The sequence below is a fragment of the Anas acuta genome, chromosome 4, assembly GCF_963932015.1.
Source record: "Anas acuta chromosome 4, bAnaAcu1.1, whole genome shotgun sequence".
Taxonomy (NCBI): domain Eukaryota; kingdom Metazoa; phylum Chordata; class Aves; order Anseriformes; family Anatidae; genus Anas; species Anas acuta.
In genome coordinates this window covers 39,265,052-39,282,891 of record NC_088982.1, presented here as the reverse complement: position 1 = coordinate 39,282,891, position 17,840 = coordinate 39,265,052, and the positions used below count along the sequence as shown (strand labels likewise).

Genomic DNA, 17,840 nt, shown 5'->3' with positions numbered 1-17,840 from the left:
GACTGAACCATCAGTAAATGTTAGCTGTGAATAACATAATTCCTGTGAGGAAAGAGGACGCTTTTTTCTTGCTCTGTAAATTTGTATCTGGCTGTGCACATCAGTGGAGGAGAACAGGGAGGGAAAGACTTTGAGAAGCCCCTTTCTCCAAAGCATCTGTCAGCAGTTTTAGGTCCACCTGACAGAGGCTCCTGGAGGTGCGGAGCAGAGAACAGCCCTTGGCCCACAGGAGGAGTCACCCCTTGCATTCACACAGGATAAATATTCCTCACTTCCCTTTGGCATGGTATGGACCAGGACCTCTCATGGCCATCAACACTATGAAGGGGTAAATTTTGGTGGCCCATATGTGGTATGTACATGCCAGAAACTATGCTCATTGTGAATTTGAAAGTTTTTTTGGAACTGCCATGGCAGCTAGGCATTGATACGATTTTTGTCTCAAGGGCACAAAGTTGAGGTCATTGAATAACTGCAAAAAGAGAAAGACTTTAAGAAGCACCCTGCTCAGTCATTTTTATTTGTGGAGATATCATAGACTAGTTATGTTTATATATGGTTATATTAGCACAAAAATGACTTAAATTTTCAAAAGCAGTTTTGCATTAAGACTACATTGTCTTTACCATTGCTGCTCTCTTTCCATAGTCAGATGAAGCTACTAGTAGAAGGCTAATAAATTTAAGTCATTAAATTGAGTGTTTCCTTTTCAACTGAAAGTAACTTGGAGCAATAAACTGAGAAGCCAACCAACCAATAAAAGCAGAAACAACAAAACAACTTCCAAATTAAAAGAGATATATAGTGTTCAGACTATGAGTCAGCTAGTGAAAGCAACTGGCACTCTGCAGGTACTGTCCCCTGAAGTATGAGCCATAAAAGCAGTTGTGATGTTTTTCATGGATGCAAGAAAGGCCGATAGGAACAGTAAATCTGAGCCTAAGTGCATGACTTCCAAAAGCTTGTGATTCAGGAGGTCAAGGTAGTCCCTGTGGTCAGGTCTCAACATTTCCACAGATGCAAATATCCTGACTCTGCAATGGGGCTGAATGAATATTATCATCCTATTTCTAAGAGGCAACAGATGTTAGTCTTGCAAGCCATCTTCTTGTCAGAGGTAAGCTGGGGATGCACAGGCCAGATTTTCCTCATGAAACAAGTTTGTTTATTGATGTGCTCTCTGCTGAAAAGCTTGTAAAACAGCACTCAATCTCCTAATTTAGGAGATCTTGGCACCAACATGGATGCTGAATTTTCTGGGAGTTAGTTCGCCCAAGTAGCTGTCACTAGACAGAAGAGTGGGAAGCAGGCTGTGAGGTCCTTTGCTTTGCCAACACCCTCGCCTTGCCTGGAGAACCTCAGGATCAAGCCTGAGCATGTGGTGCTGCTGAGGGCAGGAGGAGCCCTCTTGCATGGTGTCTGCTGTGCTACCTCGCGACTCCCTAAAAGCCAGCCTGAGAGGAGCTGGAGCTGCCGAAATGCCCTGAGGTTTAGAGCTCTTTAAAACACAGTTTTAAGCCCACGTTCCTTTTTGAAATATTGCCCTTTAGAATGAAAACTTCTATGAAACTCCCAATCTTGGAAGATCTTCCACATCAAAACACTGGAGTGCCTTGTTACTGGTTACTCATCATTTCCGTGGATATAAATCCTAATAACAGTGATTATCATTACCCCTCTGTCTGTTTCCTTCCTGGCACTATGGCAGTTTCTGCACCATGTGCATGCTATTCAGGAGCTTCCTCTTGAAATATTTATTTAGATTTGCTGATAAATGTGCAATTTGCAAATACAATCTCCAACTGAGCAGTCCTTCACTAGTTAGCCAACTGTTCCTGCCACCTATGGAACATATGCACTCAAGTGCTTTTCTGGGTGTGGAATTAAACATACAACGTTGTACAGAGTGAGGGCCCAGCAGAAGGCACAATGTTTTAGCATTCTGTACAGGGAGCCACCATTTATCTCTTGTGTGTAACCTTTCTTCTGGGGTTGGAATTTTTGTTTAGCATAAGTGACAAACCATGTTAATAACAGCCAAAAAGACTAATGTTTCTGTCTTGCTCTGCTGCTACATTTAAACTTTGCAGAAATGTCTTTTTGGTTACGGGAAAAAAAAAAAAAGAAAAAGAAAAGGGGGGGTGGTCAGATTAGGAAAAGGAAAGGGGAGAAAGAACTGTTGTAGGACTATACAGAGATGAGTCACTCAGCTGCTATGAAAGAAGAGCTCGGTTGCTGGAATGTCAAATAAAAAAGTGTGGGGGGGAAAAAAGTCAATGGAATCAATTCTAAAAGCCATCTGGTCCCTATATGGGAGAAATTAGAGTATAAATGTAACTATCTCCCTCAACCCTCCATCTCTGGGAAAGGTGAAATTTTAAGCCATGATATCCACTATTACTCATCTCATTAGTCATCTTATTATTATAATTGGTATCACTGGGCTGGATGCTTGCATTCCAGCTTTTAACCTACCCCTGGTGAACAGGGAGTGGAATTAATCAGCTCTCTGAGGGCTGGCTGTCCCTCTGTGAAATGTCATCAAAACTCTGAGTGGATGTTGTGAGAGGGGGAAGGATGTTTTCCTGGAAGGCGCCTTTCAATGTCAGTGCATTTGTAAATGGGCCTCAGGAGCTGGACATTTTCTTAGTTAAGCTTATGAAATAATTTACCACTTCAAATGGCAGAGGGATTCAGCTCAGGATTGAATCAGGATTGAATTGGCCTGTTTTCCTCCTTTTCCTCATACTTGTGTCTGTTGATTCACATGTTCTGTTTCTCTGTAGGACTTCACATTTGCAAACCAGAATCACAGAAAAAATTGGACTGGGAGACATGAGTAGAGACTGGTTGCTCCACTCTGCTTATCTAAGCAGGACAACAGTGTTTCCTCCAAGGTGCTATGGTCCTTTCTTCTGTAGCATAGATGTTCATGAGCAAAGATAAATTTAGGCTTGCATCAGATATTTTCAGATATTTTTCTCTCTTAGCAGTACGATGTTACAAATGACATTTTAAGAGGAAGAACAAAGGGAAAGAAGGGGCAGGTTGCATTGAACATTATCTCAAATACGTTAGAGATGTAGGTATCATCTGATCGCTATCACAGAAAACTGTACTATTGATGTCTAGGTTAGAAGGGCCTACAAAACACCTGTTCCACTTGTCATCAGCCTCACAGGTCACAAATCTCTCTGATAGAGCCAATAATCAACATAAGACATGCAGTAAGTGAGTCAAAAGCAAAAATAATAATGAACCACAGGAAGAGGCATGTGAGAGAAGCCAGAGGGAAAACAAAAACAGAAAGACTGGGATTAGGCCATAGATATGTATATGTACATACACACCAATGTCCTAGGTCCCCCAAACCAGCACAGTGTTTTGTTAGGCTGAGCTCCCAGCTGAGCCTGGGAATCACTTTCTACTCCATGCAATAGGGAGCTAAAACTCCCATCTTTTTGTCCTTGCCAATCCAACAGGACATAAAAATCTGTCTAGATGTGAGATCTGGTTTACAGGCTGACACTGAGTGCATGAGTGGGACAGAGAACTGAGGCCATCAGAAATTAATACCCCTAAGAGCCTGTGAACTCGCACAGTGTTTGTAGCATGCCATGAGAAAGCAAATCTCTCCCCTTGTGTGGCGTCACACCACGCACACCGGGCAAATGTGGCCAGCAAGTAAGGGGATTAAAATGGCAGCAATAGCAACTCAGGCACTTATTGGATGCAGAACAACACTCAAATGAAATATTCATTTGGCGATTTGGCATGTACAGATGACCTTCTGAAAGAAGCAGGTGCTACTGATGATGAAATATTTAAAGTGAGTTTGAATCTTAAAAATGGAAAGAGAACATAATTTCATTATTAAATATGGCTATCAACCCTTCTCTAATCCCATCTATATTTTTGTCTTGAGCTTACGATTATTATTATTGGCAAATATGTGTTTATATGTACCAAAAGTGAATTGTGTGATTTTTATGAACAAGTGTTGCACAGGAACAGTTAATTATTTCTAATATCAGGCACAACTGGAATGACTAAACTCAGCTCCAGTGTTAGAGAAATGCAGTTCTTAAACTTCTGGTGCTCCTAAGCAAGAAAATCTATGTGTTTTATCACCAGTTGTTGAAATTTATGGCATCGAAATAAAGAGCTAGATAAAGGCTGACTCAGCCAAATGCACTCACGGCATGGGCAGAAGAGTGCCTAAGTTATTTTTGAGGGGGAGAGCATGTCATCTAAATTAATATAGAGGAATTGCCTCATAAGTCATCCCTATAGTTGCACTGCACTACACTAGTGAGCAGACCAGAGTTCAGTGTTATGCTCATTTTGCAGATGTAGCACTGATTCATCTGTTTCAGATCTTCATGGCGTTTCACACAGACGAGTTGTAATGAGACTTGGATTAAGAAGAGCAGCGTGCTATAGCTAGATCATTAAACCTGCCATTAAATCCCAGTGAACTCTTCAAGAAGCCTTCGTCACGTGCTAAGAGGCTGTATGCTCTTGCTGATGACTCCAGTGAAGAAAAAAAAAAAAAAAAAAAAGTGAAATATACTGTATTCTATCTAAAGAGAAAGAAATATCGGAAACAGAAGAGTGGGCGACACTGCACCATTATGAGTATGTGTCTAATCACTGTTTTTCCTGAACCTGCAGGGCAACCAAAGCAATTATATTTTAAGGCATGTGCTCACCCTGAGTGTTGTATTTTGAAGATGTGTTTCAATGAGAATTCTGAAAAAGTCACTATCGGCAACAGAGCTAGTGGGAATCAATGATTTCTTTTCACACTCCTGAGGTATTCAGGAGTCCTGGAGTTTTGGCTATTTTTATTATAATTTTAGGGAAAAAAAAAAAAGTTTTTGTGTGGAACCAATGGATGAGAAAACTATGGAAAGAAAAACTCTTTGAGAAATCCATGGAACCCCTCATCTGCAGCATCCTTAGAGGGAGATCTGCTCCCAGGCTATGAACCCTCCGATAATCGCTGGCGTCAACAGCAGGTCTGCTTCCAGGGCAGAACCCATGCTCCTGAGGATTTCTCCACCTGGCTGGAAGCCAGGCATACTTCTTAGGGTCCCTCTTCCTGGAATCAGTATTGCTTAGTTTGTGTTTGAAGAACACGATGCCTTTCAATGACAACCTGTTTGTCTGGAAATTTTCTGGCTATTTCTGCTTGAGAACTCTTTCAGGCAAGCACTGTAGTTTATCAAGGCACTTCTCTGGTGTGACTTTGCAAGGCATGGCCTCCCTGCACTCTGCTGCTAATGGAAGCACGGCAGAAACTTGTACCAAGCTGCTCATTAGAGGACAGGAGAAACAAACTGCACAAAATAGTCTATTTAACAATAGGGAAAATGTAAACTTGACAGGGTTTAGAAGGAGGCTAAATGTAGTCAGGCACCAGGACCTGTGAGAAGCGTAATGTAATCATATGTTCATGTTTTTATTGAGCGCAGAATTCATTGGAGAAAGAAAAGTGGAGAATGCTTCACTCATAAGTGGTATTGCTTGTAAGGAGATAGCTGATTTCTTAAGAGGATTGCTTGATGAAGGATTGATATTTTTTCCTCGTTGATTCTAGTTTATTTTTTTATTTATTTTTTTTTAGAATAGAAATTCTTGCTGTTACAAATTATAACCTTTCCTTTCTAAGCAGATATTTCATTCTTTCTGATAGGTATTCAAGGTTTTAGCGCTTTGTGACAACACTTTGAAAACTAAGAAAATGCCCTTTAGCTCCCAACATATCTATTTTGAAATTCATTGCTTGCACTGTTTGTATACTGACTGTGACAGCCAGAACAGAATCGAGATGCTGATGACACGCTCCAGCTAAAGGAAATCATATAACCCAGGGTACTCAGTACAGCCCTGAAAATGACTGAAGTGTACCAGAGAAAGCAACGAGCTGTGTCTCTCTTTAGAAACGGCTTGCTTTTGAGGCACCTTTTCTCAAAGGACTGAGCTGCCACAAGACCAGGAAGAGAAGAGCTACAATTCAAAGAAAAGAAAACATCTCTACAGCATCTCCCAAAATTGGACTAATTCCTGTGCAGTCAATGCTATTTTCTTGGCTATGGTCATAATAAAAGTTTGAAGATAATACTTAAATGTTGTAAGGAGTTCAGGGAATGGCAAAAAGTGTACAGTGGAGAATTAAATGCATGTGTTAAGTATGGGAGAGGTTTGGAGATTATAACACCTCCAGGCCTAGAAAGAAGGTGACAGAAAGGGATCTAACTGCATTATATCGTCCCTAAAGAGATCCGTGTAATAAAATATGACAGAATGTGTTCAGGAATGGATAAATAATCTGCAGACCTTGCTTGAGCGGAAGGAATTAAAAGTTCAGACAATTCATGAAATCCATAGCATTTCTACTAGAAGGCCCTTGACAACAGAAAAAACAGGCAAACAAGTAAAATAATTATGCCAAGAAGTATATATGTGTGTATGTAAACACATATATACATACACACACGCATATATAAAAACATTTAAAGGATTGATTGTGTTTGATGACTAGAGATGAAATGCAGTTGCCAATCTATCATAAATAATGCATCAGTATGTGGATTTCTGCCCACTTTGCATCTATGTTTTTCCACCGACAGAGGCTGGTCCTTCAGAACAGAGGCACATCTCATGGAGTTTTCCTCCTGAGTCAAGCTTAAGGGCCTTGGGACTGGTGGATGTTTTCTTACCTGTTTTTTTTTTTGTTTTTTTTTTTTGTTTACTCTTCCCCAAAGAAAAAAAAAGAAAAAGCAAACAAACAGAAAACAAACATGTGGCTAACATGCTGTATGGAGGAAAACAATGGAGCCAAGACAGTCTGTGGCAGAGGGGGGTCACACCATTGCAAACTACTGATATTTTTTCAAAGTGTAGGCAAACAGCTATTGTAATTATATTTAGCTGCAAGAACAACAGATATGCTTCCATAAGAGATGGCAATGATTGCTACAGGCAAAGCAGGAACATAGGTTGGATTTTTCCTCTGTCAGATTCCCTTGACTTTGCACATGCTTGCATCTACTTGTACATCCCCTGAAGCCCAGCTGTGCCCAGATGACCCCCAGTACAGAAAGTTTGAGGCACACCAGCTCCCATAGCCAGAGGCACGCAGGAGGGTGGCTGCTTGCCGTGGCATTTGCCTACATTTGCTTTCCATCTTCAGTCGCCTTTGAAGCACAAACCAGGTGAAGCTGCACGCTGCAGCAGTGACCACCCTCAGCGAGATGAAAGTGGTTGTGCGGCGATGTTTGTGTTAGCTGATTTGTTCCGGTGTTTTAAGGTGATTTATTCTGACCTACAGAAAGTGCAGGCACACTGAAGTATCTTGAATCTTCAGCTGAATTTTCTGTGCTAACAATCTATTTTTTTCTCTCTTTAAGAGGCTTAATTGGTCCAAGCAGCTGAAATGACCTTGTCAGAACAATGAGTTTTTCTCAGATATCTTGAGAAGTGTACTGAGCACGCTGCTAACTACTGCACTTCATTAGAGAGTGCACCTAAATTTGGAAGCCTCAGAACTAGTTGACTGAATCAAAGGGGATCACTTGTCTGTGCTTCCTGATTGTATAACACTGGAAGGCACTATAATGTCAGAAAATTAACATTCCAGCACAAAGCCTTAAACGCTGCTTTGAACCATATATCAAAAGGAGCTGTATATCCTCTGCCGCTGGTGTCCCTTTCCATTGAATTGCGTCGGTTTCTCTGAACTGCCAGTGCCAAATGTTTCCATGCAGAACAAAGAGCAAGCACGTGCCGGGCTGGCAGGCCACTGGCAGCATTTAAAGGGTGGCACAAATGCTGAGCATCAGATGGATCATGGGCACGTTACTGTTTTGTATGGCGAAACTGCAAGTTTTCTAGGGGACCTTTAATATTTCTTCCAGCTAAATCTGAGTTGATGTACTTATTAGCAGTGTTTGGCAGTGTATTAATTACTCTGAGTAACTGAAAGCAGGTACCAGTTCTCTCAGATTCTGCCTTTTTGAAGAAGTTTGAGTTCTCTTCAGTGCCTGTATGATTGCAGAATGGGAGCACAACAGCCAAGTGTGAGAGGTGAACTTTATGCCTTTCTGTCTGCTCTCTGCACGGCACATATCTATATCTTTCAGGCAGAAACTTGGCAGGGGAAAGGTCAGCAAGATGCCTAAAAATGAACTGGTAGGAGTGCAGTGGCAAGACCCAAACCTCTGTGTGAGAGAACTTGAAGTGGAGAACAACTTTCAGCAGTCCCAGAGAGCAGCCACAGGACTGACTCTGAAGTGTGTTAGACAGCTGAGGTCACTCACTTGTGCAAACAGGCAATCAGTCTTTGCTATTGGGATGTTGCTGGGACCTTTGAGGGCCATAAAGATGAACAGAGGGAATCTCTGACAGGACATAGCCCCGTATCTGTCATAGCCTCCATCCTAGAGGCAGCTGCATCCTCCTGCCTGTCCTCTGTCTTTAATTCTCCCTTGGGTCCCTGAGCTGGAACACACTACCTCCCTGGCGTGTTTTTATATGGCAGCATAGCTGAAACACACACTGGAGCGTATGTTTGAAACCCAGATAACACAGAGCTAGATTGTGCTGGGAAAATGTCCAATTCAATGATTTGACAGAGTCAAGCCACTTCTGTCAGTCAAAGTCACATGATGCAGAAAAACACACAGAATATTTAATTTTAATTTAGTAGAAGTAATTCTGGTTTGAGGTAGGCTGCATGCCGTCTACTGAAAAAAAAATAAAATAAATATATTAATTTTAAGAAAGAGAGAAGCTTTTTGCATCAAAGAGCCCATCAGCAAGCTGTCTTTCCTGTTTTATCAGTAAGCAAAGCTGAGAGCAAATAACAGATGGGTACGTCCCTTAGCGCCAGCAATGAGCATTCATGAAATATAGCACAATTTCCCTCCAGTGTGCTATGTTTTTTAACAGTAGTAGTAGGTGTGGGGCAGGATGAATAACTAGCTCAGATCAAAAATCCTTTTTCTCCTTCTGGGAACATGGCAGCAATTGGCATTTGGGCAATGACTGCATTATTTTGGTGTCATTGTGGAACAAATGACAAACAGCTTCAGCAGATGTGGTTTTACAGAGTGAGAAGAGCATGAGGAAGGTTTGTAGGGCTGGATTCGGAATCACAAAAGACACACACACATAAACCATCAGTTTTCTTACTGTCACATGAACAGGAAAACAAGCCTGTTCCAGCCACAGAAAACTCAGATTAGGTGATCTGAGATTAGTGGGTGGTGTTAGTGCTGTGGTATCAAACCTCCAAGCCCAGGGATGAAGCAGAGGGAGAGGCAGCTGGTATCACTCAATGAGCTGATGGGTGGCTTGAGCACCAGAAGGAGCATGGCTGTGTTAGATCAATAGGCCCCCTAGGCAAGCTGCCTGGTTATCAGTGGGTGCTGTGTCAACATAGCCTTTCTGATAACTGCACACTGCCATAGGTGGACCTTGCCAGGCTAAGGTTGGGATCCCTAAAATCTAAATTTTTGAGCAGGGAGCTGTTTAGACTGACCAGCAGAAAAGAAGCCTTGTCAAGAAGTGAGGGAGGAAAGATTTCTGCTCAGGGCTTGCAGCTGTGAAAGATGGTTATGAGGTGCAGGCTGAGGCTGCTCAGCATCTCCCCACTTCAAACTAGCAAGGAAACAACATAGGCAAACAAATATTGGCGAGGCTATCAGTGTAGCTCTGAGGGGATTTTTGTTTCCCTCAATCCTACCAAACAACGTGAGAAGGAGACACTCTACCACTGGTAGACACTCTCCCAGAAGACAGGGCTGAAGTTCCTCATTGATTTAATATTGAATATTAATATTGAAATCTGTTTTTGCAATAGGAACCATTTCATCAGTGGGAATTCAGTGTGCCTCCAGGTGGTGCAGGTGAGGGTAATGCCTGCTTGTGAGTTCTGTAGGGGTTTTACCACTGCACAGATGCTGAGTAGGTTTGTGGGGTGGTCCAGCCCACACTTGTTCTGTGCAATACCAACAGTCAGACTAAAGCTTTTTAGATTTTCAGCACCTAAATTTCAGGTTAAGGAACCTTCAGTGCCAGAGAGCTAAGTCTCATCTGAAAATCTATTTCGTGGTTTCCAATTACAACGTTTACAACTGTTATGCATGCATTCATTATCTGTTAGTTTATGCTCAGCTACTCAGCTATTATTCTAGCTGTATTTGATAGAAAATGCCAGAGGGCCAGATGGTTAAATAGTGTAAATTAACCAATTCCACTGATGTCAACTGATTTTCATAAGCAGAGATTCCAGGCCCCTTGAGTTCACATGTCTATATTCACACACCTGGTTTTGTTCAATAAAAAAACAGTGTGATGTATTTACAAACTAATGGAAACATGCAAGTCACAGCAGTGCTTCAATTGTGATGTTTCAAATTTTGATTGTAAAGTAAGTTTCAGAGCCATGGGACTTATCCTGACCTGCTATTTGAGTTATCTTACAGTTTACAGGTAAGCGAGGCTGTGCTTGTTTCACTGCTATCAGAGCTTCCCAAACATTTTAGATGACCAGGAACTGCTATGTTAGGTTTGATGTGAGTTGGGTTTCAATTGATTTAAAATGTGGACTACTAAATTTGGACTTTAAATGTGAATTACTAAGAAGGAGCTTGGATAGAGGTGATGTGAATTCAGTTTAAACTCAGGTTCAGATAGAATTTCACTGGGGTCAGATCCCTGATATAGCTGGGAGCAGTAAAATGCAAAAACATTGAATAATCTGACTCAGATTAGAGTTGAAGGAAAAAATTACATAAAGCTCTGGGAAACCAAAACACATATTCTTTTAGCAGTACTGAAATGAAAGAATGAAGAACGAAGAAAGAATGAATGCACACATAAAAATGTAAACAGGATGATCTATTTCTATGGGTGAGATTGTGGCATGTTTTGAAGCACAGCAGCATGAGGAAGCGATTCTGGAAATAAGAAAACAAAACCCCTAATTCAAAGCAAGAATCACTAGCAAAAGATCTAAATATAATTTTCATACATAATTCTGTCCTGAAAATATTGCTGTGAGAAATAAATATGAGATGCTTGAATGACAATAATAGAAAAAAAAAAGGGGGGAGGGAAGAGGGGAAAAAAAGAAAAACAACAATAAAAATGAAGAGGAGACAAAGAGACAAGATGCAAAAAGATTTCGGGCATGTGATAAGCAGATATATTCCAAAAAAATCATTGGCCTTTATTTTTACAATGGTTTTTACACTTGCATTCTTGAATGCATACCAGAACAGCTGTAAAATTGCTGCAAATACATAGAAATGGGTTCCTTGGAGTATTTGTCATCCTGCCAGGGGCAAATCCTTCCAAATTTATTTTAATAGCTAGCAAAATTTGTTATCCATTCAAATGAATATTAACTTCTCCTGCAGGTGTGCCAAGGAGTAACCTGGATTAAATAAACAGATCTAATAAAGAAAAAAATAAAATCTGAGTATTTAGGTTACTGGTACTACATAACTGGATACTACACCACTATTTGTAAGAGTTATTTGTATCCATTACATATAAAGAACCAACTGAGGAAAAACTGGTGATAAAACACTGTGTAGGCATTATGGGGTTCTGATAGTAAAAAGAGAAAAGCACGAGTGGTTTATGATATCTTCAGATTCCCAGGGAACTTGTATACCTGTATCATATTTTTCTGGTTTTGACACTTTCATTATACTATACCACTGTGAGGAGCAACATCATTTTCCTGCATTTATGACTTGTAGTGGCCAGTTTAGACACAGGTTTCGGAGGAGGAAGGTTCCCCATCAGAGCAATATTTTGCATATTTTGCCCATAAAAATGTCTTCTCCCTGCGTGTTAAATCCTAGTGTTGTGGGGGACTGGGGACCCTGAAGATATTTCTTCCAGAACAGCAACACTCCTGAAACTTAAGAGAACTTTAGGGGGGAAAGGAAATTTTTGGTATTTCTGTATTTGAATTTGGTTTTGATGCCAATAAAGAGAGTTTATATTGTTTCTGTTTGCAGTGGTGGTGTTTCAGAGCATGATTATTATTAATTCAGCTACCATATGAAGAAGTACTGCGTTTTTGGTTTTCAGACGTGTGTCTCACTGTCCAAAGACACAGACCATCCTTTGCTATCAACACCTGGCAGAGTACTGATATCTTTTCAGGACTCCTGACTCAATTTTTGCTCAAGGATGACGTTTCCCAGCAATTCTCGCTTCTCGGCTGGGAGTCCTCCTCAGGAACACCCAAGCACCAGGCGACGGCTAACCTGCAGCCCGTTCCTCAACATTACAAAGCCAAATTATAGTTTTTTTTAGGTGCAGTTCGCCGGTCTCCCCCCGCCGGCAGCCGCTAGGTGGTAGCAGCACCACGGCCACAAAGCCCCGACAGCGCCGCAGGGCGCGCCTGCAAAATGGAGGCTTGGCGCCTGCGGCTCTGTCGCGACAGGGGCTGGTCGTGGGCAGCCGGCTGTCGCTGGGACGTGGCCCTAGCACCCCCTAGGGAGGCGGCTGGGGGCTGCTGAGGGAAATCAGGGTGGAGAGAGAATAACTATACCCTCTGTCAGGGTATTTCTGCCCTCAGTTACTCATTGTGTATTGCGATATTTAAGTCATCTCATGATGTCGAGGAGGACCCATTTTAAGACCCGTTAATGATGTCGAAGATTGAGCTTTATTTTAGCAGTTACAGCTTGCAACCTCAGTCTTGGAAGCTGGCGTCTTCTGTTCGGTGAAACCTGTCACTGGGGACAGTAAACCTGGCCCTTGTTCTGCAGCTGTTTTATGCTTTTATCACCACAGCTATTCACAATGAGTATTCCTTCACAAAGTGCAGTGAAAAAATGGAGCCAGAAGGGCAGGCTCCTGCTTTTCGTCTTGGGATTTAGAGAATACTTAGAACAACAGTGTTAAAAAAAAAAAAAAAAGAAAAGAAAAAGACTTAAATTTCCCAACCCAAGTATTACCTGTTGTGTTTCAAAAGACATTTTTCTTTAAAAACTCCCCTCTGTTTTTGCTGTCCCCCTGACTTCTTTAGGTCCTTTATGGTGGTAGGTATACCAAAACAGTATGACAAGGACAGTTTAGAAGATGTCCACTGAGTTCATAGAATCATAGAATCATAGAATATCCTGAGTTGGAAGGGACCCTTAAGGATCATCAAGTCCAACTCTTGACACCGCACAGGTCTACCCAAAAGTTCAGACCATGTGACTAAGTGCACAGTCCAATCTCTTCTTAAATTCAGTCAGGCTCGGTGCAGTGACCACTTCCCTGGGGAGCCTGTTCCAGTGTGCAACCACTCTCTCTGTGAAGAACCCCCTCCTGATGTCAAGCCTAAACTTCCCCTGCCTCAGCTTAACCCCGTTCCCGCGGGTCCTGTCGCTGGTGTTAATGGAGAAAAGGTCTCCTGCCTCTCGACACCCCCTTACGAGGAAGTTGTAGACTGCGATGAGGTCTCCCCTCAGCCTCCTCTTCTCCAGGCTGAACAGGCCCAGTGCCCTCAGCCGTTCCTCGTACGTCTTCCCCTCCAGGCCTTTCACCATCTTCGTAGCCCTCCTCTGGACACTCTCCAACAGTTTCATGTCCTTTTTATACTGTGGTGCCCAGAACTGCACACAGTACTCGAGGTGAGGCCGCACCAGCGCAGAGTAGAGCGGGACAATCACCTCCCTCGACCTACTAGCAATGCCGTGCTTGATGCACCCCAGGACACGGTTGGCCCTCCTGGCTGCCAGGGCACACTGCCGGCTCATATTCAACTTGCTGTCTACCACGACCCCCAGATCCCTCTCTTCTAGGCTGCTCTCCAGCGTCTCATCGCCCAGTCTGTACGTGCAGCCAGGGTTTCCCCGTCCCAGGTGCAGGACCCGGCACTTGCTCTTATTGAACTTCATGCGGTTGGCGATCGCCCAGCTCTCCAACCTATCCAGATCCCTCTGCAAGGCCTTTCCACCCTCAACAGAGTCCACAACTCCTCCAAGACTGTTCAATGCTCAGAGTGAAGTGGCAGGATTTTTTTTTAATGTCCATGAATAAATGAGAGAAGGCAATAGCATACTGAAGATTAGTGGGGAATGAAGAAGGATGCTTGTGTGTTCAGCTTATGTGTTGCACAGGGAATAGTGAATAAGACATGGGTCCGTGTGCATTTTCCAGTCATGTATTGCTGAAGTATTTCAAATTATGGGATCTTGTTATTATGCTCTTCTTAAGAGAGCTAGGAAATTACATAAAGACCAGCCATGAGAGTATGTTAAAAGCCCAGATATACTGCTCAGAAGACAGGTAGTGACCAAATTAAAGCATTATCTCAGCCAAACTAATGAGATGCAATTGCAGTGCTGTGTTCAATTACATGATCACTTGGACCAGATCTTCAATGCATATAAATTGCTGTAGCTTTATTAAAGCCGGAATGCACTAACAGAGAATTTGACTCCCTTCCTCGAGCAGAGCAGTTTTCTGGAGAAGTACATTCAATGAGATAGACCATTTTTGGCTTGAACTGAAAGGAGTACTGCGTATAAACTATTTTAATGGCTATTTACCTACAGGTGTAGGAGTTTACAAAAGCTTACCGAGAGCAGTGCACCAGGAAATGTGTTGTTATTATATTTCACCATTAAAGACTGATCATATACTTAGAGACTGTATCATCATCCATATGCACAAGGGGCAGAGCCCTGGAACTCAATTTTGGCTGGCGACTGCCTAACAGTACAGCTTCTACATTCCCTTAATGTGTAATTTTATTGGGCTGCCCTGGAGCCCTCTTTGAATATTATAGCAGCATTTCTTTCGTATACCTCTAAAATGCCAGGATGCAAATACAATGCTGCTAATGCCTCAGCCTATTTTGTTTTGCATCAGCAGTTAAGGGGAAAGAAGCTAAATCCAATATTTCCAGCCCTCCCCATACAATTACCTTGATTATGAATACATAACGGTTTTGGATCCCTGTGCTTATTTGATGTGGTTTCCTGTGAGTGTTAAAGGCTGCTTTTAAATGCTGACTGGTTTTCAACAGCCCAGTAGGTAAAAGCACAAGGCAAAGCTACTGACTCGGTCACACCTTCCCTCCAAGAGTACAGTCACACCTAGAGGATGCAGTATGGGGCTTAAGTAGCAGATGCCGCAAAGCGGACCAAGGTAAACCCTGCACTTGCTGCCATATGCACGTTCCTCCTCTGTGTCTTGTTTTTTTCATCAAAACTTTTTTTGTTGTTGTTTTTTAAACTTCCTGGAGCTTAATTAAGAAACACGACAACTAAGTGAGAGTTGGCACGAAGCCTCTTTCTCATCCAGCACATGGGCATAGTAGGGTAATTGTAGTTATTTACATTTGGCATCCAGCTGACTGAACTAACTCCACAGTATCTATTTTTTTTTTGCTCTCTCTTGGAGTAGAGAGACTATTAAATTAAACAGGTTAATGTGGCTGCAGCATTTCACCCCCTGCTATCCCCGCAGCCATAGTAAATCTGCCACCTGTTTATTTCCATAAAAATTCAATTACAGCAGCACCAGTTTATTCTTCTTATGTGAGCTGTTAACTTCAGGCAGTACCAGACTCAAAGAAATGCATGGCCCATTCCTTTCCAAAGCTGTTCTTTCCAAAGATCCTCCTTAGCTGCTGGAAGCTTTTTTTTTTTTTTTTTTTTTCTGATGCTGTGCCCTACTCCATGACAGTTAAAAATGAGAGAGCAGATTTCTGCCATGGTGCCTTGCCATGATGGTGCAAAAGGAGAAGCTACATGCACACACACCCACACACACAGCCATCATCCCAAGCAGTGGGTGTGTGCTGTAGGGCCCAGGGGAGAACTTGCTCTGAGACCACAGCAGCAGCAGTCAAAGGAGGTTAGCAAAACAGGCTAATGACTGCTGTGGAAAATCAACATTTTTTTTTAAATTGTGTCTTTGCTCCCTCCCACCGTTCCTCTTTCCCAGCTTTCTCCTATGAGAAACGTAGCTCATGTGGCTGCGATGGGAACCGAGGGTGCACAGCAGGGTACGGAGGGGAAGAGAAGGCACGAAGGAGAGTTGCCTAGCAGGTTTGTTTCATGGTATCACTTCATCTCCTCAGTATCCCCAAGAGAATGATAACACTTTTCCATATTGGATGAAAGATGAGTACCGCTGTTTCATTATTGTTGTTGTTGTTATTATTATTATTATTATTATTATTTAATTTTGTGACCACAAATCCCACCATTCCTGTAGCTCACAGTTTCAAAAGCTGTCATGGCCTGTCCCTCCTTGATTTCTGGTGGGAAAAATTACTTGGAAATGTTATTCTTCAATCAGTCTGAACTCTGAGCAGATGCCTGATTTTTTCCATTTCATCACTGCTGCCTCCTTTCCCTCCTCCTTCTTATTTTGTGGTCAAGAGCATTTGCGTCTGCCAAAAGCAACAGTTTTAATGGGGAGCTTGAAGGTCAAAACTCAGAAAGAAACAGCGTGTGACTCAGAAACTGAGTATATATGCTGTCATCCTTGGTTCTGCTATTGTACAGGCATTGTGTAAACTAAGGACTCCTTGGTATGTGCTGTTTGCTGGGAGAGCATCACACATTAAGGGAGCAAGAACCAGGGAGCACTGACCAGATAAAACCATTAGGTTTCAAGGACAGTGGATGGGGTAGCTTAATTTTAAAAGTTGCAATATTTTGGACTTAATAAGAGATTCAGTGGCTTAAATTCTTTTGTCTCATGTTGTGCTGTGCCTTGGGGTACTGCAAGTGGTCTCTAAGTCTGATTTCTCTGTCACTCCCTCAGTAACAGCATTTGGCAGAGGCACAGGCTACTCTGTGCTGAGCAATGAAGGAAGACTCGGGCTTGTGGAGCTAAGAGAGACTAGATGTAGTAACTATGTAACCATGGGGGAAAAGTCAAGTATTTTCTTCAGAAAATCTCCTGCTACCAGAAGAACATGGACTTATAAAAATGTTGACTACTGTTGCTGCATTGTTATTTTTGTTTGTTATAACTGCAGACCCTCACACCTTGCAAATGTTCTCAGACTTGCTCATTCAGCCTGAAGAGAGTCAAGAGGACATGCTCACACACTGCCTTGTTATAGGTGCACCTTTCCATTGCACCTGTCTGTAAGCGATTGATCCTACTCTTCATGAAAATTTTAGTTATAAATCAGTGGTGCTTAATTTGTAAGGGAAATCTGGATCACATGGATATTTTTCCAATAACAAATTATACAGTTTTTAGCTTGTGTGTTCAAGAGCCCTCAAGACAAAGAATGTGCCTCCTTTCATATACTTTTCTGAATTTTGCATAATTACTTACTATTTATGAACAAGGCATTGCTCAGGTAGTGTTACTTACACTAACAGTCTTTGGAAATCACCATATTTTTTTCCAAATTTAAATTTGGGATCCTGATAATGTTTTCAAAGTACATTTAAAAGATCAGGGATAAGTTATGTTGTGGTATTTTTTCAGAACCAGACATGGATGCTTTGTCAAAGCAAACTATTTATCTTAAACACAGCTAAATACTTAGTTTATTTATTATTATTATTATTATTATTATTATTATTATTATTATTATTATTATTATTATTATTATTATTATTATTATTATTATTATTATGTCTGGTTAGATTCTTCCAAATAAAATTCTAATGAATTTGTTCTGTCATGACTATCATCTTAGGCAAACTTCAACAGCTAATTCATGCCTATGCTTACATGTAAAAATGGTAATTGGTTCAAGTAGGGATTCTTTACACACCAGAGTTCAAGTTTGCCTGCTGGTTCAAGGATTTGCATTCAAGTCAGTAAATGTTTGTGCAGGA

The 17,840-nt window shown here is 41.7% G+C and overlaps 1 long non-coding RNA gene across 2 annotated transcripts; it reads left to right on the top strand.

The window, feature by feature from the left end:
- Positions 1-14,604: 14,604 nt before the first annotated feature.
- On the top strand, positions 14,605-17,527 carry LOC137855990 (uncharacterized). 2 transcript variants are annotated; one of them, XR_011096125.1, is made up of 3 exons: positions 14,605-15,174; positions 15,976-16,079; positions 16,804-17,527. It is a non-coding gene; the product is annotated as an uncharacterized lncRNA (long non-coding RNA). The 2 variants fall into 2 exon arrangements; XR_011096126.1 differs by lacking the exon at positions 14,605-15,174 and adding an exon at positions 15,737-15,885.
- The last annotated feature ends 313 nt before the right edge of the window (positions 17,528-17,840 follow it).